This window comes from Bombina bombina, chromosome 5 (genome assembly GCF_027579735.1).
Source record: "Bombina bombina isolate aBomBom1 chromosome 5, aBomBom1.pri, whole genome shotgun sequence".
In the NCBI taxonomy this organism is placed as follows: Eukaryota; Metazoa; Chordata; class Amphibia; order Anura; family Bombinatoridae; genus Bombina; species Bombina bombina.
In genome coordinates this window covers 841556100-841578496 of record NC_069503.1, presented here as the reverse complement: position 1 = coordinate 841578496, position 22397 = coordinate 841556100, and the positions used below count along the sequence as shown (strand labels likewise).

At 45.3% G+C, this 22397-nt stretch overlaps 1 protein-coding gene across 2 annotated transcripts in view; it reads right to left on the bottom strand.

The window, feature by feature from the left end:
• Positions 1-22397, bottom strand: part of MIB1 (MIB E3 ubiquitin protein ligase 1) — a 476845-nt gene that overhangs the window by 40057 nt on the left and 414391 nt on the right. The window lies entirely within an intron of this gene.

Below are 22397 nucleotides of genomic sequence, written 5' to 3'. Positions count from 1 at the left end.
TATAGGCATTTTAAGGTTTGGGAAACTTTGCCCCTCCTGGTAGGAATGTATATCCCATACGTCACTAGCTCATGGACTCTTGTTAATTACATGAAAGAAAAAGGGGCCTGAAGCACCCTTTAGGAATAAATGAAGGGAAGTCACAGGTCAAATAAGAGGTGTGATGTGAATCAGGGCTTGGACAAAAGACTGTGTCAGGAATTTTGGCAATTTTCCTATGAAACAACAGACAGAGCATAAAAATGCATAAATAAAAAGAGAAGCGCTCAACCTGAGAACGAACAATAGCATAATATCTTGTTCTATGGATAGTTACCACCCAAGAAGCAGCCTCTTTTTGCTCAACATGTGCCTTTCACAGAGAAGAACTTTCCTGAAGCATATCAGTCTGATCCTGACTTCACAGTACAGTCCAGCCTGGATTACCTATGTGTCATAATTTGCATAAATAAAAAGAGAGAAGCGCTCAACCTGAGAACGAACAATACCATAATAGCTTGTTCTATGGCTAGTTTTATTTATGCAAATTATGACATTTAGGGAAGTCTCCCTAAGTGTGATGCGGGAATCCAGACGTGGACCCGTTGCTCAGTGTGCCTAGAGGGATATGGCTGCACCTCACTGATGAGGCCCACAATAGGCCAAAACGTACGTCTGGGGTTTTGCTGTTTCTCTCGTTCAGAGAGGGATTGCCTGGTATTTCGGCGCTGGACTGTACTGTGAAGTCAGGATCAGACTGATATGCTACAGGAAAGTTCTTCTCTGTGAAAGGCACATGTTGAGCAAAAAGAGGCTGCTTCTTGGGTGGTAACTAGCCATAGAACAAGCTATTATGCTATTGTTCGTTCCCAGGTTGAGTGCTTCTCTCTTTTTATTTATGCAAATTATGACATTTAGGGAAGTCTCCCTAAGTGTGATGCGGGAATCCAAACGTGGACCCGTTGCTCAGTGTGCCTAGAGGGATATGGCTGCACCTCACTGACGAGGCCCACAATAGACCGAAACGTACGTCTGGGGTTTTGATGTTTCTCTCGTTCAGAGAGGGATTGCCTGGTATTTCAGGGCTGGACTGTACAGTGAAGTCAGGATCAGACTGATATGCTACAGGAAAGTTTTTCTCTGTGAAAGGCACATGTTGAGCAAAAAGAGGCTGCTTCTTGGGTGGTAACTAGCCATAGAACAAGCTATTATGCTATTGTTCGTTCCCAGGTTGAGCACTAATCTCTTTTTATTAAAGCATAAATATGATCCGTAAGAGAACTAGCTGGTAAGCCTTTCTCCAAACAATCCTGGAGAAACTCTAGGACCCTAAGAATGTGAAGAGACTTCCAGTGAAAATTCCTAGCTGCACACCAAGCCAAATAAGTCTTCCAGATATTATGATAAATACACTTGGTAAGACTTCCTCGCTTGGATGAAGGTCTGAATAACTTTGTCAGACAAATTCCTAAAAGCCAAAATCATGTGTTCAACTGTCAGACTATCAAAGATAACAAAAAAGTATGCTTACCTGATAAATTTCTTTCTTACCAGGCATGGAGAGTCCACGATTTCATTCCAATTACTAGTGGCAAAGAGCACCCCAGCAGAGCTGTTAAAGTGAAAGTAAATCCTAGCATTTTACAAACGCTAGTATTTACTATTGAAACAAATAAAGGGCACTTTAATTCATGAAGTATAAGATACTTCATGTAGAAAGCTCCTTTATTTGATTCAATCGATCGCCGCTCTTAGCTCCTACAGCAGCCCACGGCTAAAAAAATTTTTGGCTAAGGGGTGACGTTTTTACCTCTTAGCCAATAGCCGTGCGGTAAATCCGGCTTGGCGCCCATGGGAGCTGGATTTACCGTACGGCTATTGGCTAAGAGGTGAAAGTGTCACCTCTTAGCCAAAAATATTTTTAGCCATGAGCTGCTGTAGAAGCTAAGAGTGGCGATTGGTTGAATCAAACAAAGGAGCTTTCTACATGAAGTATCTTATACTTCATGAATGAAAGTGACTTTTATTTGTTTCAATAGTAAATCCTAGCGTTTGTAACTTCCCTTACCCATAACCCCCAGTCAAACATAATTTATGTAAGAACTTACCTGATAAATTAATTTCTTTCATATTAGCAAGAGTCCATGAGCTAGTGACGTATGGGATATACATTCCTACCAGGAGGGGCAAAGTTTCCCAAACCTCAAAATGCCTATAAATACACCCCTCACCACACCCACAATTAAGTTTAACGAATAGCCAAGAAGTGGGGTGATAAGAAAGGAGCGAAAGAATAAAAAATAAGGAATTGGAATAATTGTGCTTTATACAAAAAAAATCATAACCAGCACAAAAAGGGTGGGCCTCATGGACTCTTGCTAATATGAAAGAAATTAATTTATCAGGTAAGTTCTTACATAAATTATGTTTTCTTTCATGTAATTAGCAAGAGTCCATGAGCTAGTGATGTATGCGATAGCAGATACCCAAGATGTGGAACTTCCACGCAAGAGTCACTAGAGAGGGAGGGATAAAATAAAGACAGCCAATTTCGCTGAAAAAATAATCCACAACCCAAATCAAAAAGTTTTAATCTTATAATGAAAAAAACTTGAAATTATAAGCAGAAGAATCAAACTGAAACAGCTGCCTAAAGTACTTTTCTACCAAAAACTACTTCAGAAGAAGAAAAAACATCAAAATGGTAGAATTTAGTAAAAGTATGCAAAGAAGACCAAGTTGCTGCTTTGCAAATCTGATCAACAGAAGCTTCATTCCTAAAAGCCCAGGAAGTAGAAACTGACCTAGTAGAATGAGCCGTAATCCTTTGAGGCGGGATTTACCCGACTCTACATAAGCATGATGAATCAAAGACTTTAACCAAGACGCCAAAGAAATGGCAGAAGCCTTCTGACCTTTCCTAGAACCAGAAAAGATAACAAATAGACTAGAAGTCTTTCTGAAATCTTTAGTAGCTTCAACATAATATTTCAAAGCTCTTACTACATCCAAAGAATGTAAAGATCTCTCCAGAGAATTCTTAGGATTAGGACACAATGAAGGGACAACAATTTCTCTACTAATGTTGTTAGAATTCACAACCTTAGGTAAAAAATTAAATGAAGTCCGCAACACAGCCTTATCCTGATGAAAAATCAGAAAAGGAGATTCACAAGAAAGAGCAGATATCTCAGAAACTCTTCTAGCAGAAGAGATGGCCAAAAGGAACAAAACTTTCCAGGAAAGTAATTTAATATCCAGAGAATGCATAGGTTCAAACGGAGGAGCCTGTAAAGCCCTCAGAACCAAATTGAGACTCCAAGGAGGAGAGATTGACTTAATGACAGACTTGATACGAACCAAAGCCTGTACTAAACAATGAATATCAGGATGATTAGCAATCTTTCTGTGAAAAAGAGAAAGAGCAGAGATTTGTCCTTTCAAGGAACTTGCAGACAAACCCTTATCCAAACCATCTTGAAGAAATTGTAAAATTCTAGGAATTCTAAAAGAATGCCAAGAGAATGTATGTGAAGAACACCAAGAAATGTAAGTCTTCCAGACTCTATAATATATCTCCCTAGATACAGATTTACGAGCCTGTAACATAGTATTAATCACAGAGTCAGAGAAACCTCTTTGACTAAGAATCAAGCGTTCAATCTCCACACCTTTAAATTTAAGGATTTGAGATCCTGATGGAAAAATGGGCCTTGAGACAGAAGGTCTGGCCTTAACGGAAGTGTCCAAGGTTGGCAACTTGCCATCCGAACGAGATCCGCATACCAAAACCTGTGTGGCCATGCTGGAGCCACCAGCAGTACAAACGAACGCTCCATTAGGATTTTGGAAATCACTCTTGGAAGAAGAACTAGAGGCGGAAAGATATAATCAGGTTGATAATTCCAAGGAAGTGACAACGCGTCCACTGCTTCCGCCTGAGGATCCCTGGATCTGGACAGATACCTGGGAAGTTTCTTGTTTAGATGAGAGGCCATCAGATCTATTTCTGGAAGCCCCCAGATTTGAACAATCTGAAGAAATACCTCTGGGTGAAGAGACCATTCGCCCGGATGTAACGTCTGGCGACTGAGATAATCCGCTTCCCAATTGTCTATACCTGGGATGTGAACCGCAGAAATTAGACAGGAGCTGGATTCCGCCCATACAAGTATCCGAGATACTTCTTTCATAGCCTGCGGACTGTGAGTCCCCCCTTGATGATTGACATATGCCACGGTTGTGATATTGTCTGTCTGAAAACAAATAAACGATTCTCTCTTCAGAAGAGGCCAGAACTGAAGAGCTCTGAAAATCGCAAAAAAAAAATCAAAAATGTTGATTGGTAATCTCGCCTCCTGAGATTCCCAAACCTTCTGCGCTGTCAGAGATCCCCATACAGCTCCCCAACCTGAAAGACTCGCATCTGTTGAGATCACAGTCCAGGTTGGACGAACAAAAGAGGCCCTTTGAACTAAACGATGGTGATCTAACCACCAAGTCAGAGAAGATCGAACATTGGGATTTAAGGATATTAATTGTGATATCTTTGTATAATCCCTGCACCATTGGTTCAGCATACAAAGCTGAAGAGATCTCATGTGAAAACGAGCAAAAGGGATTGCGTCCGATGCAGCAGTCATGAGACCTAAAATTTCCATGCACAAAGCTACCGAAGGGAACGATTGAGACTGAAGGTTTCGACAAGCTGAAACCAACTTCAGACGTCTCTTTTCTGTTAGAGACAAAGTCATGGACACTGAATCTATTTGAAAGCCCAAAAAGGTTACCTTTGTCTGAGGAATCAAAGAACTCTTTGGTAAATTGATCCTCCAACCATGTCTTTGAAGAAACGACCCAAGTTGATTCGTATGAGATTCTGCAGAATGTAAAGACTGAGCAAGTACCAAGATATCGTCCAAATAAGGAAATACCGCAATACCCTGTTCTCTGATTACAGAGAGAAGGGCACCGAGAACCTTTAAAAAGATCCTTGGAGCTGTTGCTAGGCCAAACGGAAGGGCAACAAACTGGTAATGCTTGTTTAGAAAAGAGAATCTCAGAAACTGATAGTGATCTGGATGAATTGGAATATGAAGATATGCATCCTGTAAGTCTATTATAGACATATAATGCCCTTGCTGAACAAAAGGCAGAATAGTCCTTATAGTCACCATTTTGAATGTTGGTATCCTTACATAACGATTCAATATTTTTAGATCCAGAACTGGTCTGAAGGAATTCTCCTTCTTTGGTAAAATGAATAGATTTGAGTAAAACCCCAGACCCCGTTCCAGAACTGGAACTGGCACAATTACCCCAGCCAACTCTAGGTCTGAAACACATTTCAGAAATGCCTGAGCCTTCACTGGGTTTACTGGAATGTGAGAGAGAAAAAATCTTCTCACAGGTGGCCTTACCTTGAAACCTATTCTGTACCCTTGTGAAACAATGTTCTGAATCCAAAGACTGTGAATCGAATTGATCCAAATATCTTTGAAAAAACGTAACCTGCCCCCTACCAGCTGTGCTGGAATGAGGGCTGCACCTTCATGCGGATTTGGGGGCTGGTTTTGACTTTCTAAAAGGCTTGGATTTATTCCAGACTGGAGAAGGTTTCCAAACGGAAACCGTTCCTTTAGGGGAAGGGTCAGGCTTCTGTTCCTTATTCTGACGAAAGGAACGAAAACGATTAGCAGCCCTGTATTTACCTTTAGATTTTTTGTCCTGAGGCAAAAAGGTTCCTTTCCCCCCCCGTAACAGTTGAAATAATAGAATACAACTGTGAACCAAATAATTTATTACCTTGGAAAGAAAGAGAAAGCAAAGTTGACTTAGAAATCATATCTGCATTCCAAGATTTAAGCCATAAAGCTCTTCTAGCTAAAATAGCTAAAGACATATACCTGACATCAATTCTAATTATATCAAAAATGGCATCACAAATAAAGTTATTAGCATGTTGAAGAAGTTTAACAATGCTATAAGAATTATGGTCTGACACTTGTTGCGCTAAAGCCTCCAACCAGAAAGTGGAAGCTGCAGCAACATCAGCCAAAGAAATAGCAGGTCTAAGAAGATTACCTAAACATAAATAAGCTCTCCTTAGAAAGGATTCAAGCTTCCTATCTAAAGGATCCTTAAAGGAAGTACTATCCGCCGTAGGAATAGTAGTACGTTTAGCAAGAGTAGAGATAGCCCCATCAACTTTAGGGATTTTGTCCCAAAGCTCTAATATATCAGATGGCACAGGGTACAATTTCTTAAACCTTGGAGAAGGAGTAAATGAAGTATCCAGACTATTCCATTCCCTAGAAATTACTTCTGAAATAGCATCAGGAACTGGAAAAACTTCTAGAATAACTACATGAGATTTGAAAACCGAATTTAAATGCTTAGTAGATTTAGTATCAAGAGGACTAGACTCCTCCATATCTAATGCAATTAACACTTCTTTAAGTAAAGAACGAATAAACTCCATCTTAAATAAATATGAAGATTTATCAGTGTCAATATCTGAGGCAGAATCTTCTGAACCAGATAGATCCTCATCAGAAAAAGATAAGTCAGAATGAAATATGAGAAGTTTTAAAAGACCTTTTACGTTTACTGGAAGGAGGAATAACAGACAGAGCCTTCCTAATAGAATTAGAAACAAATTCTTTTACATTAACATGGACATCCTGAACATTAGATGTTGAAGGAACAACAACAGGTAATGGATTATTACTAATGGAAACACTATCTGCATTAGAAAGTATATCATGAGTTATCACAAACTACAGCCGGAGGAACAGATACCAAAAGTTTACAACAAATGCACTTAACTTTGGTAGAACCAGCATCAGGCAGCGTCATTCCAGAAGTAGATTCTGATCCAGGGTCAGGTTGAGACATCTTGCAATATGTAATAGAAAAAACAACATATAAAGCAAAATTATCAAATTCCTTAAATGACAGTTTGAGGAATGGGAAAAAATGTCAAATAAACAAGCCTCTAGCAACCAGAAGCAATGAAAAAGTGAGACTGAAATAATGTGAAAAAAAGGTGGAGACAAGAATGACGCCCACATTTTTTGGCGTCAAGTATGACGCCCACATTATTGGCGCCAAGTACAACGCCCATATTTTTTGGCGCCAAGTATGACGCCACATCCTGTGACGCCGAAAAAAATGACGGCCACATTTTTGGCGCAAAAAACCGTCTGTAACACATATACGTCAAAAATGACGCAACCACGAACAAACTTCCGGCGTCAATTAGGGTGCCGGAAATGACAAAATTTTGCGCCAAAAAAGTCCGCACCAAGAATGACGCACTAAATTGAAGCATTTTCAGCCCCCGCGAGCCTAACAGCCCACAGGGAAAAAAGTCAATTGAAAAAAAATTTTAAGGTAAGAAAAAAATATTTATTCATATGCATTATCCCAAATAATGAAATTGACTGTCTGAAAGAAGGAATACTGATTATCCTGAATCATGGCAAATATAAGTTTAAACACATATATTTAGAACTTTACATATAAAGTGCCCAACCATAGCTTAGAGTGTCATAATAAAATAAGACTTACTTACCCTAAGACACTCATCTACATACAGTAGATAGCCAAACCAGTACTGAAAAGAGAATCAGTAGAGGTAATGGTATATAAGAGTATATCGTCGATCTGAAAAGGGAGGTAAGAGAAGAAATCTCTACGACCGATAACAGAGAACCTATGAAATAGATCCCCTAGAGGAAGACCATGGTATTTAAATAGGCAATACTCTCTTCACATCCCTCTGACATTCACTGCACTCTGAGAGGAAAACCGGGCTTCAGCCTGCTGCGAAGCGCATATCAACGTAGAATCTAGCACAAACTTACTTCACCACCTCCATGGGAGGCAAAGTTTGTAAAACTGAATTGTGGGTGTGGTGAGGGGTGTATTTGTAGGCATTTTGAGGTTTGGGAAACTTTGCCCCTCCTGGTAGGAATGTATATCCCATACGTCACTAGCTCATGGACTCTTGCTAATTACATGAAAGAAATAAAAACAGAATTTATGTTTACCTGATAAATTACTTTCTCCAACGGTGTGTCCGGTCCACGGCGTCATCCTTACTTGTGGGATATTCTCCTCCCCAACAGGAAATGGCAAAGAGCCCAGCAAAGCTGGTCACATGATCCCTCCTAGGCTCCGCCTACCCCAGTCATTCGACCGACGTTAAGGAGGAATATTTGCATAGGAGAAACCATATGATACCGTGGTGACTGTAGTTAAAGAAAATAAATTATCGGACCTGATTAAAAAAAAACCAGGGCGGGCCGTGGACCGGACACACCGTTGGAGAAAGTAATTTATCAGGTAAACATAAATTCTGTTTTCTCCAACATAGGTGTGTCCGGTCCACGGCGTCATCCTTACTTGTGGGAACCAATACCAAAGCTTTAGGACACGGATGAAGGGAGGGAGCAAATCAGGTCACCTAAATGGAAGGCACCACGGCTTGCAAAACCTTTCTCCCAAAAATAGCCTCAGAAGAAGCAAAAGTATCAAACTTGTAAAATTTGGTAAAAGTGTGCAGTGAAGACCAAGTCGCTGCCCTACATATCTGATCAACAGAAGCCTCGTTCTTGAAGGCCCATGTGGAAGCCACAGCCCTAGTGGAATGAGCTGTGATTCTTTCGGGAGGCTGCCGTCCGGCAGTCTCGTAAGCCAATCTGATGATGCTTTTAATCCAAAAAGAGAGAGAGGTAGAAGTTGCTTTTTGACCTCTCCTTTTACCAGAATAAACAACAAACAAGGAAGATGTTTGTCTAAAATCCTTTGTAGCATCTAAATAGAATTTTAGAGCGCGAACAACATCCAAATTGTGCAACAAACGTTCCTTCTTTGAAACTGGTTTCGGACACAGAGAAGGTACGATAATCTCCTGGTTAATGTTTTTGTTAGAAACAACTTTTGGAAGAAAACCAGGTTTAGTACGTAAAACCACCTTATCTGCATGGAACACCAGATAAGGAGGAGAACACTGCAGAGCAGATAATTCTGAAACTCTTCTAGCAGAAGAGATTGCAACTAAAAACAAAACTTTCCAAGATAATAACTTAATATCAACGGAATGTAAGGGTTCAAACGGAACCCCCTGAAGAACTGAAAGAACTAAATTGAGACTCCAAGGAGGAGTCAAAGGTTTGTAAACAGGCTTAATTCTAACCAGAGCCTGAACAAAGGCTTGAACATCAGGCACAGCTGCCAGCTTTTTGTGAAGTAACACAGACAAGGCAGAAATCTGTCCCTTCAGGGAACTTGCAGATAATCCTTTTTCCAATCCTTCTTGAAGGAAGGATAGAATCTTAGGAATCTTAACCTTGTCCCAAGGGAATCCTTTAGATTCACACCAACAGATATATTTTTTCCAAATTTTGTGGTAAATTTTTCTAGTTACAGGCTTTCTGGCCTGAACAAGAGTATCGATAACAGAATCTGAGAACCCTCGCTTCGATAAGATCAAGCGTTCAATCTCCAAGCAGTCAGCTGGAGTGAAACCAGGTTCGGATGTTCGAACGGACCCTGAACAAGAAGGTCTCGTCTCAAAGGTAGCTTCCAAGGTGGAGCCGATGACATATTCACCAGATCTGCATACCAAGTCCTGCGTGGCCACGCAGGAGCTATCAAGATCACCGACGCCCTCTCCTGATTGATCCTGGCTACCAGCCTGGGGATGAGAGGAAACGGCGGGAACACATAAGCTAGTTTGAAGGTCCAAGGTGCTACTAGTGCATCCACTAGAGCCGCCTTGGGATCCCTGGATCTGGACCCGTAGCAAGGAACTTTGAAGTTCTGACGAGAGGCCATCAGATCCATGTCTGGAATGCCCCACAGCTGAGTGACTTGGGCAAAGATTTCCGGATGGAGTTCCCACTCCCCCGGATGCAATGTCTGACGACTCAGAAAATCCGCTTCCCAATTTTCCACTCCTGGGATGTGGATAGCGGACAGGTGGCAGGAGTGAGACTCCGCCCATAGAATGATTTTGGTCACTTCTTCCATCGCTAGAGAACTCCTTGTTCCCCCCTGATGGTTGATGTACGCAACAGTTGTCATGTTGTCTGATTGAAACCGTATGAACTTGGCCCTCGCTAGCTGAGGCCAAGCCTTGAGAGTATTGAATATCGCTCTCAGTTCCAGAATATTTATCGGTAGAAGAGATTCTTCCCGAGACCAAAGACCCTGAGCTTTCAGGGCTCCCCAGACCGCGCCCCAGCCCATCAGACTGGCGTCGGTCGTGACAATGACCCACTCTGGTCTGCGGAATGTCATCCCTTGTGACAGGTTGTCCAGGGACAGCCACCAACGGAGTGAGTCTCTGGTCCTCTGATTTACTTGTATCTTCGGAGACAAGTCTGTATAATCCCCATTCCACTGACTGAGCATGCACAGTTGTAATGGTCTTAGATGAATGCGCGCAAAAGGAACTATGTCCATTGCCGCTACCATCAACCCGATCACTTCCATGCACTGAGCTATGGAAGGAAGAGGAACGGAATGAAGTATCCGACAAGAGTCTAGAAGCTTTGTTTTTCTGGCCTCTGTCAGAAATATCCTCATTTCTAAGGAGTCTATTATTGTTCCCAAGAAGGGAACCCTTGTTGACGGAGATAGAGAACTCTTTTCCACGTTCACTTTCCATCCGTGAGATCTGAGAAAGGCCAGGACGATGTCCGTGTGAGCCTTTGCTTGAGGAAGGGACGACGCTTGAATCAGAATGTCGTCCAAGTAAGGTACTACAGCAATGCCCCTTGGTCTTAGCACAGCTAGAAGGGACCCTAGTACCTTTGTGAAAATCCTTGGAGCAGTGGCTAATCCGAAAGGAAGCGCCACGAACTGGTAATGCTTGTCCAGGAATGCGAACCTTAGGAACCGATGATGTTCCTTGTGGATAGGAATATGTAGATACGCATCCTTTAAATCCACCGTGGTCATGAATTGACCTTCCTGGATGGAAGGAAGAATAGTTCGAATGGTTTCCATCTTGAACGATGGAACCTTGAGAAACTTGTTTAAGATCTTGAGATCTAAGATTGGTCTGAACGTTCCCTCTTTTTTGGGAACTATGAACAGATTGGAGTAGAACCCCATCCCTTGTTCTCTTAATGGAACAGGATGAATCACTCCCATTTTTAACAGGTCTTCTACACAATGTAAGAATGCCTGTCTTTTTATGTGGTCTGAAGACAACTGAGACCTGTGGAACCTCCCCCTTGGGGGAAGTCCCTTGAATTCCAGAAGATAACCTTGGGAGACTATTTCTAGCGCCCAAGGATCCAGAACATCTCTTGCCCAAGCCTGAGCGAAGAGAGAGAGTCTGCCCCCGACGTTAAGGAGGAATATTTGCATAGGAGAAACCATATGATACCGTGGTGACTGTAGTTAAAGAAAATAAATTATCGGACCTGATTAAAAAAAAACCAGGGCGGGCCGTGGACCGGACACACCGTTGGAGAAAGTAATTTATCAGGTAAACATAAATTCTGTTTTCTCCAACATAGGTGTGTCCGGTCCACGGCGTCATCCTTACTTGTGGGAACCAATACCAAAGCTTTAGGACACGGATGAAGGGAGGGAGCAAATCAGGTCACCTAAATGGAAGGCACCACGGCTTGCAAAACCTTTCTCCCAAAAATAGCCTCAGAAGAAGCAAAAGTATCAAACTTGTAAAATTTGGTAAAAGTGTGCAGTGAAGACCAAGTCGCTGCCCTACATATCTGATCAACAGAAGCCTCGTTCTTGAAGGCCCATGTGGAAGCCACAGCCCTAGTGGAATGAGCTGTGATTCTTTCGGGAGGCTGCCGTCCGGCAGTCTCGTAAGCCAATCTGATGATGCTTTTAATCCAAAAAGAGAGAGAGGTAGAAGTTGCTTTTTGACCTCTCCTTTTACCAGAATAAACAACAAACAAGGAAGATGTTTGTCTAAAATCCTTTGTAGCATCTAAATAGAATTTTAGAGCGCGAACAACATCCAAATTGTGCAACAAACGTTCCTTCTTTGAAACTGGTTTCGGACACAGAGAAGGTACGATAATCTCCTGGTTAATGTTTTTGTTAGAAACAACTTTTGGAAGAAAACCAGGTTTAGTACGTAAAACCACCTTATCTGCATGGAACACCAGATAAGGAGGAGAACACTGCAGAGCAGATAATTCTGAAACTCTTCTAGCAGAAGAGATTGCAACTAAAAACAAAACTTTCCAAGATAATAACTTAATATCAACGGAATGTAAGGGTTCAAACGGAACCCCCTGAAGAACTGAAAGAACTAAATTGAGACTCCAAGGAGGAGTCAAAGGTTTGTAAACAGGCTTAATTCTAACCAGAGCCTGAACAAAGGCTTGAACATCAGGCACAGCTGCCAGCTTTTTGTGAAGTAACACAGACAAGGCAGAAATCTGTCCCTTCAGGGAACTTGCAGATAATCCTTTTTCCAATCCTTCTTGAAGGAAGGATAGAATCTTAGGAATCTTAACCTTGTCCCAAGGGAATCCTTTAGATTCACACCAACAGATATATTTTTTCCAAATTTTGTGGTAAATTTTTCTAGTTACAGGCTTTCTGGCCTGAACAAGAGTATCGATAACAGAATCTGAGAACCCTCGCTTCGATAAGATCAAGCGTTCAATCTCCAAGCAGTCAGCTGGAGTGAAACCAGGTTCGGATGTTCGAACGGACCCTGAACAAGAAGGTCTCGTCTCAAAGGTAGCTTCCAAGGTGGAGCCGATGACATATTCACCAGATCTGCATACCAAGTCCTGCGTGGCCACGCAGGAGCTATCAAGATCACCGACGCCCTCTCCTGATTGATCCTGGCTACCAGCCTGGGGATGAGAGGAAACGGCGGGAACACATAAGCTAGTTTGAAGGTCCAAGGTGCTACTAGTGCATCCACTAGAGCCGCCTTGGGATCCCTGGATCTGGACCCGTAGCAAGGAACTTTGAAGTTCTGACGAGAGGCCATCAGATCCATGTCTGGAATGCCCCACAGCTGAGTGACTTGGGCAAAGATTTCCGGATGGAGTTCCCACTCCCCCGGATGCAATGTCTGACGACTCAGAAAATCCGCTTCCCAATTTTCCACTCCTGGGATGTGGATAGCGGACAGGTGGCAGGAGTGAGACTCCGCCCATAGAATGATTTTGGTCACTTCTTCCATCGCTAGAGAACTCCTTGTTCCCCCCTGATGGTTGATGTACGCAACAGTTGTCATGTTGTCTGATTGAAACCGTATGAACTTGGCCCTCGCTAGCTGAGGCCAAGCCTTGAGAGTATTGAATATCGCTCTCAGTTCCAGAATATTTATCGGTAGAAGAGATTCTTCCCGAGACCAAAGACCCTGAGCTTTCAGGGCTCCCCAGACCGCGCCCCAGCCCATCAGACTGGCGTCGGTCGTGACAATGACCCACTCTGGTCTGCGGAATGTCATCCCTTGTGACAGGTTGTCCAGGGACAGCCACCAACGGAGTGAGTCTCTGGTCCTCTGATTTACTTGTATCTTCGGAGACAAGTCTGTATAATCCCCATTCCACTGACTGAGCATGCACAGTTGTAATGGTCTTAGATGAATGCGCGCAAAAGGAACTATGTCCATTGCCGCTACCATCAACCCGATCACTTCCATGCACTGAGCTATGGAAGGAAGAGGAACGGAATGAAGTATCCGACAAGAGTCTAGAAGCTTTGTTTTTCTGGCCTCTGTCAGAAATATCCTCATTTCTAAGGAGTCTATTATTGTTCCCAAGAAGGGAACCCTTGTTGACGGAGATAGAGAACTCTTTTCCACGTTCACTTTCCATCCGTGAGATCTGAGAAAGGCCAGGACGATGTCCGTGTGAGCCTTTGCTTGAGGAAGGGACGACGCTTGAATCAGAATGTCGTCCAAGTAAGGTACTACAGCAATGCCCCTTGGTCTTAGCACAGCTAGAAGGGACCCTAGTACCTTTGTGAAAATCCTTGGAGCAGTGGCTAATCCGAAAGGAAGCGCCACGAACTGGTAATGCTTGTCCAGGAATGCGAACCTTAGGAACCGATGATGTTCCTTGTGGATAGGAATATGTAGATACGCATCCTTTAAATCCACCGTGGTCATGAATTGACCTTCCTGGATGGAAGGAAGAATAGTTCGAATGGTTTCCATCTTGAACGATGGAACCTTGAGAAACTTGTTTAAGATCTTGAGATCTAAGATTGGTCTGAACGTTCCCTCTTTTTTGGGAACTATGAACAGATTGGAGTAGAACCCCATCCCTTGTTCTCTTAATGGAACAGGATGAATCACTCCCATTTTTAACAGGTCTTCTACACAATGTAAGAATGCCTGTCTTTTTATGTGGTCTGAAGACAACTGAGACCTGTGGAACCTCCCCCTTGGGGGAAGTCCCTTGAATTCCAGAAGATAACCTTGGGAGACTATTTCTAGCGCCCAAGGATCCAGAACATCTCTTGCCCAAGCCTGAGCGAAGAGAGAGAGTCTGCCCCCCACCAGATCCGGTCCCGGATCGGGGGCCAACATTTCATGCAGTCTTGGTAGCAGTGGCAGGTTTCTTGGCCTGCTTTCCCTTGTTCCAGCCTTGCATTGGTCTCCAAGCTGGCTTGGCTTGAGAAGTATTACCCTCTTGCTTAGAGGACGTAGCACCTCGGGCTGGTCCGTTTCTACGAAAGGGACGAAAATTAGGTTTATTTTTTGCCTTGAAAGGCCGATCCTGAGGAAGGGCGTGGCCCTTACCCCCAGTGATATCAGAGATAATCTCTTTCAAGTCAGGGCCAAACAGCGTTTTCCCCTTGAAAGGAATGTTAAGTAGCTTGTTCTTGGAAGACGCATCAGCCGACCAAGATTTCAACCAAAGCGCTCTGCGCGCCACAATAGCAAACCCAGAATTCTTAGCCGCTAACCTAGCCAATTGCAAAGTGGCGTCTAGGGTGAAAGAATTAGCCAATTTGAGAGCATTGATTCTGTCCATAATCTCCTCATAAGGAGGAGAATCACTATCGACCGCCTTTATCAGCTCATCGAACCAGAAACATGCGGCTGTAGCGACAGGGACAATGCATGCAATTGGTTGTAGAAGGTAACCCTGCTGAACAAACATCTTTTTAAGCAAACCTTCTAATTTTTTATCCATAGGATCTTTGAAAGCACAACTATCCTCTATGGGTATAGTAGTGCGTTTGTTTAAAGTGGAAACCGCCCCCTCGACCTTGGGGACTGTCTGCCATAAGTCCTTTCTAGGGTCGACCAAAGGAAACAATTTTTTAAATATGGGGGGAGGGACGAAAGGAATACCGGGCCTTTCCCATTCTTTATTAACAATGTCCGCCACCCGCTTGGGTATAGGAAAAGCTTCTGGGAGCCCCGGCACCTCTAGGAACTTGTCCATTCTACATAGTTTCTCTGGGATGACCAACTTGTCACAATCATCCAGAGTAGATAATACCTCCTTAAGCAGAATGCGGAGATGTTCCAACTTAAATTTAAATGCAATCACATCAGGTTCAGCCTGTTGAGAAATGTTCCCTGAATCAGTAATTTCTCCCTCAGACAAAACTTCCCTGGCCCCATCAGACTGGGTTAGGGGCCCTTCAGAGATATTAGTATCAGCGTTGCCATGCTCTTCAGTATCTAAAACAGAGCAGCCGCGCTTACGCTGACAAGTGTTCATTTGGGCTAAAATGTTTTTGACAGAATTATCCATTACAGCCGTTAATTGTTGCATAGTAAGGAGTATTGGCGCGCTAGATGTACTAGGGGCCTCCTGAGTGGGCAAGACTCGTGTAGACGAAGGAGGGAATGATGCAGTACCATGCTTACTCCCCTCACTTGAGGAATCATCTTGGGCATCATTGTCATTATCACATAAATCACATTTATTTAAATGAATAGGAATTCTGGCTTCCCCACATTCAGAACACAGTCTATCTGGTAGTTCAGACATGTTAAACAGGCATAAACTTGATAACAAAGTACAGTTAAACACTAAAAAACTCTAAGCCATCTCCGTGGAGATGTTGCCTGTACAACGGCAAAGAGAATGACTGGGGTAGGCGGAGCCTAGGAGGGATCATGTGACCAGCTTTGCTGGGCTCTTTGCCATTTCCTGTTGGGGAGGAGAATATCCCACAAGTAAGGATGACGCTGTGGACCGGACACACCTATGTTGGAGAAATTTATATGCATTTTCCCAAAAAAATGAAACTGACAGTCTGAATGAAGGAATACTGATTATCCTGAATCATGGCAAATATAAGTTTAAACACATATATTTAGAACTTTACATATAAAGTGCCCAACCATAGCTTAGAGTGTCATAATAAAATAAGACTTACTTACCCTAAGACACTCATCTACATACAATAGATAGCCAAACCAGTACTGAAAAGAGAATCAGTAGAAGTAATGGTATATAAGAGTATATCGTCGATCTGAAAAGGGAGGTAAGAGAAGAAATCTCTACGACCGATAACAGAGAACCTATGAAATAGATCCCCTAGAGGAAGACCATGGTATTCAAATAGGCAATACTCTCTTCACATCCCTCTGACATTCACTGCACTCTGAGAGGAAAACCGGGCTTCAGCCTGCTGCGAAGCGCATATCAACGTAGAATCCAGCACAAACTTACTTCACCACCTCCATGGGAGGCAAAGTTTGTAAAACTGAATTGTGGGTGAGGTGAGGGGTGTATTTATAGGCATTTTGAGGTTTGGGAAACTTTGCCCCTCCTGGTAGGAATGTATATCCCATACGTCACTAGCTCATGGACTAATTACATGAAAGAAAAGAAGATAACACAATGATACAGAGGTGCCTGAGGTTTGTACAAAAAAAATTACAGTCTTAAATTTAAAAAAGGGTGGGTAGTAGATTCTCCATGCCTGGAAAGAAAGAAATATATCAGGTAAGCATAAGTTTTGTTTTCTTTCTTATGACATGGAGAGTCCATGATTTCATTCCAATTACTAGTGGGAACCAATACCCAAGCTAGAGGACACAGAAGGAAAGGGAGGGAGAACAAGACAGGTGAACCTAAACAGAAGGCACCACCAATTGAAGAACTTTTCAGCTGAGGCAAAAGTATCAAATTTGGAAAAGGTATGCAAAGAGGAACATGTTCCCGCCTTGCAAAATTGCTCCACAGAAGCTTCATTTTTGAAAGCCCAGGAAGAGGCGACAGCCCTAGTGGAAAGAGCAGTAAATCTCTCAGGAGGCTGTTGTCCAGTTGTCTCATAAGCTAACAGGATAACACTTCTCAACCAGAGAGAAAGAGAGGTTGAAGAGGCCTTCAGACCACTACGCTTACCAGAAAAAACAATAAACAGAACAAAAACTTAAATTATGCTTACCTGATCATTTTCTTTTCTTCTGTATGGGGAGAGTCCACAGCTGCATTCATTACTTTTGGGAAATACAGAACCTGTCCACCAGGAGGAGGCAGACACCTCAGCCAAAGGCTTAAATACCTCCCCCACTTCCCTCATCCCCCAGTCATTCTGCCTAGGGAACAAGGAACAGTAGGAGAAATATCAGGGTGAAAAAAGGTGCCAGAAGAACGAATAAAAAAGAATTTAAGGCCGCCCACAGAAGAAAAGAAAATCATCAGGTAAGCATAAATTACAGAATGGACCCACCAATTCACCCGGTCGATGGCTTCCTGGCTAGCCGGCTGCAAGGCCTCCACTGGGGCCGAAATGGCACAGCTTTTCCTACTGGAGCATTTCTATAACCATGTTCCAGTCGAGATTAAAGAATGGGTCCATGACCGTCGGCCCACCACAGCAGACCAGGCGGCCGTCCTGGCAGATCAGTACGCAGACGCCCGCCGCCAAGTTCGCTCTGCCCCGCAATCGACTCCCCGCCCAACTTTGGTTGTAGTCCGACCCCCAGCGGCTACCAATAAGCCCCTGGGCCGCCTAGCCTTTGTCCCTCCGGCCAGAGTCCGGGACTCACAGGGACGTTTCTCCTGCGGGCACCCCTGCTACCTTAGGCGGGAATGCCAGAGTCGGGCTCAACAGCAGCCGGCAGCCAAGACACCCCCAGCCAACAGCCTAGGTGAGCGCTCCAGCCCCGACCTACTCAGCCGCTGCCCACTACGCTTATGCACTGGCATCGGCTGACTACCCTGAATGAGCTGAAGAGGAGGTTGGCACTCTACCAGAAGCCCACCTTATGTCCACAGACAACCGTCAGCACCACTGCCAGACCGTTTGGGTCAATGGAAAGGCGACCCAGGGATTACAGGATACCTGCCCAGTGACCACCCGCAGACAAGCTCAGCGTCAAGCTAACACACTGCAGCTGGGGACCCAGGTAAGACCCCCCACCCCGACTCCTCTCCTTCCCCGACGCCTTACCCTCAATCCCCAACCCCGGTCCCTACCCTCCTTCCCGACCAACTATCCTGGGCCTCCCCCTCTGAATTCGCCCAAGAGACCCTGAGCGACCCGACCCTTGCCCCTTTCCAAGACCGAGTAGGGACGGATACCCAGGGCCCCGGGGAGGAACGGTTCCAATGGGAAAACGGCCTGTTGTATCGGGTCTCCAGGAGGAAGAAAGGGCCAGTGCCCAAACGCCAGCTGGTGGTACCGAAACGATATCGGTCCGACCTGCTGCGAATAGGGCACGATATCCCCTTGGCCGGGCATTTAGGCAACTCCCGAACGCACCACCACCTTACTCAGGTCTTTTTCTGGCCCAGAATCACAAGAAAAATTAAGTACTATTGTAGGACCTGCGTGGTGTGTCAAAAGGTAGGGAAGACCGGGGACCATACGAAAGCCCCCCTTAACCCTGTCCCCGTTATTGACAAACTCTTTAGCAGAATTGCTGTGGATATAGTAGGGCCCCTACCTCGACCCAGTCCCTCCGGGGAAAAATACATACAGTAGTTGGCTATGCCACTAGGTATCCAGAGGCAATATCTCTGGCGAATATCCAGGTGGAGACAGTGGCAAGTGCTTTGCTCCGGATATTCACCAGGGTAGGCTTCCCCCGAGAAATGGTCTCTGACCAGGGGACCCAGTTTACAGCGGAGGTCACCCAAAAATTATGGGAAACCCCTGAACAGTGCCCCATACCACCCCCAGACCAATGTGTTTTGTGAGCGGTTTAACGGGACACTGAAGCAATTGCTTCGGACGTTCTTGGCCACTCACAAAGACTGGGAAAAATTCCTGCCGCACCTCCTATTTGCCTACAGAGAGGTGCCCCAGGAATCCACCGGGTTTTCACCCTTTGAGCTGCTGTATGGCCGAAAAATAAGGGGGCCCCTAGACTTGTTGAGAGCCCACTGGGAGAGATCAGCCGGGGAGGAAGGACTCTCCATTGTGGAGTACGTCCTGAAGTTCAGGGTCGGCTGAAGAACCTCACTGCCATGGTGCGGGAGAACCTTCAGGGCGCTCAAAGGAGACAGAAACGGTGGTATGACCGTAGGCTCGTAGCCGAATTCTCACAGTAGGGCAGAGGGTTCTAGCCTTGAAGCCTGTCAAAACGGATAAGCTACAAGCTTCCTGGCAACGGCCCTACCGGGTGGTGGAACAATTCAACACCACCACCTACCTTGTAGCAAAATGCTCTGATGACCGGGAGTATGTAGAAAGACCCCAAGATGTAGCCACTATCTGTGCTCCGGCTGTGGAAGACTCGGAGAGCCTTCCCATGCCCTTGCTCCCCGAGCCAGATGAGACCCCTCAAGGAGTAGCCAACATAATCCTGGATGAGAGGTTAGCAGGTTCAGCATTTACTAGAGGACCACCAGGAGATGTTCTCCAATGTCCCTGGGTACACCACAGTGGCTGTGCCCCGAGTGGAAACCCAGGGACAAGCTCCCCTGGGGCAGGCAGCTTACAGAGTGCCTGAAGCTGTCAGAGACAGTATGCACCGGGAGCTCCGGGGAATGTTGGACCTCGGTGTCCCTGGGCCTCCCCGGTGGTGCTGGTCCCCAAAAAAGATGGTACTACCCGGTTCTGCATTGACTACCGTAAGCTCAATGACAGAACCACAACCGACGCCTACCCCATGCCCCGCGTCAATGACCTCTTAGATAGAATGGACAGGGGTCACTTCCTAACTACCCTTGACCTCTGAAAGGGGTATTGGCAGATCCCACAAGACCCTGAATCCGTTCCCAAGTCCGCCTTCATTACCCCTTTCGGCCTCTACCAGTTTAAGGTCATGCCGTTTGGGATGAAGAACGCTCCAGCCACCTTTCAGAGGATGGTGGATTGCCTGCTGGATGGCCTCCAAAAATATGCCTGTGCCTACTTGGACGACATCGCCATCTTTAGCGACACCTGGGAGGACCATTTGATCCACCTGGGCGTCGTTCTAGATCGCCTCAGAGCCGCCGGGCTGACCCTGAAGCCCGACAAATGCACCATAGGCTACTCGGAAGTCCAGTACCTGGGCCACAGAGTGGGCTGCAGGCAGCAGCGGCCGGACCCGGCCAAGGTTGAGGCAGTGGCAAACTGGCCCACTCCTCGAACCAGGACCCAGGTCTTAGCCTTCCTAGGAACCGCCGGCTATTACCGAAGGTTCGTCCCCAATTATAGCACCCTTGCCAAACCCCTGACCGACCTGACTCGTAAAAGACTGCCCTGACAGGTACTGTGGTCCCCAGAATGTGAAAACGCCTTTCAGAGCCTCAAGTCTGCCTTGATCTCTGCCCCCGTCCTGGCCGCGCCTAACCCCACCAAATGTTTTTGTGTCCACACCGATGCCTCCATGTTCGGGTTGGGAGCAGTGCTAAGCCAGGTAGATGAAGAAGGGCAAGACCACCCCATAGCCTACATCAGTAGGAAGCTGCTGCCCAGGAAGGTAGTCTATGCGGCGGTGGAGAAGGTATGCCTGGAACTTGTATGGGCCCTCAAGAAATTGCAACCGTACCTATATGGAAGACCTTTCACTGTCTTCACCGATCACAACCCCCTGGTGTGGCTTAACCGAGTGTCGGGAGATAATGGACGTTTACTAAGATGGAGTTTTATTTATATTATTTTTATTGGAGTTTGTATTAAAACTTTAACAATAATACAAAAAGTAGTTCAATATTCTTACATATAAGTAGGATTTTGTTACAGTAAATGTTGCACAGAATATTAGTGTCTTTTCTGAAATGTCCTGTGGTTCAAAGTCTCTTCACAGTTTCGCTAAAGTTGTGGTAGGCTCAAGACATCTGGGTTGAGGAGAATGGTGTGTGAGCCTTCCCACTTTCAGTTAAAGGAGGACTTCAGAAAACTATTTTCTCTTGTTTCTAGTGCAAGTCCAATTACTAAGATGGAGTTTAGCCCTGAAGCCCTTTAACTTTGACGTTCAGTATAGGCCGGGAAAGAGCAATGGGAATGCTGATGGACTTTCCCGGCAGACTGAAATAGAATGCTCGTCGGACAGCCCCAAGTAGACCCGTGTGGATATAGACAGGTCTGCCGAAGGGGGGGAGTTGTCATGGATACCGGGCTGCAAGGGTTAAACCCCTACCCCCCTACCACCTCGCCCCTGTTGTTTCTCAGTGGTTTTGGGCTCCTCAGAGCATCTACAATCTCTGGAAGCTTTTTGTTTGCTTTTGTTGGCTTGTTTTTGTGTTTTAAAACTTAAGAGAAGAGCTGGTCTATAACCAGGAAAACCTTCCTAGGCTGGCCGGGCTCCTGGAACTCCCGGTCGGCCGCCTCACAACGGACACCCGCCTAACCCCTCTCAGGCTAGCCGGGCTCCTGGAACTCCCACCCGGCCAGAGGACAGCAGGACACCTGCTAACTTTACCCCAGGTCGTTCCAGCAGCCCTTTGCCTCAGAGCTCCGCTCTTTTGGGGATTGGTAGCCCCTAGGGAGGACAAGAGCTGGGGGAATTATCGGAGGGGAGCTCCTTTGGGAACCGGGGGTTTTGGACACCCCTAACCCCATAACTTCAACGGACTGTAACTCCAGTCCCCAGTAACGAATCCTGCTGGCATCTGGGGGACCGAGAGCTTTAAAATGACACCCTGGAAGTGCCGCCGCTCCACCGGGATCAACCCGAAACCGCCACCCCTGTGTCCTGGGATTTTGTGGGACTGTGGCTGCTATGGAGGTGCCGGTCCGTCTGGAGGGGCGGGAATGGCGGGAAAATTGTGGGATTGTCCAGGGTCTTATCAAGATGAGCTGTGTGTATAAAAGGAGTGTGTGTTTTCAATAAAATGAGTTCCTATTTCACCTGAATGCTAGTATGTCTAGTTATTTGGGTGGGCTCCAGCTAAAATCACTTTCCTGGGCTACATAGCAGCCTGTTCCAGGTAGAGGAAGGACCCTCAGGCAGAGCTACCCAGTCTGGGTAGCTGGAGCCTGCCACAGGGTGGGACCCTGAATACTGGTGCTGTCGGGCATCAGGGGTGGCTACAGGCTGTGGTCACTTG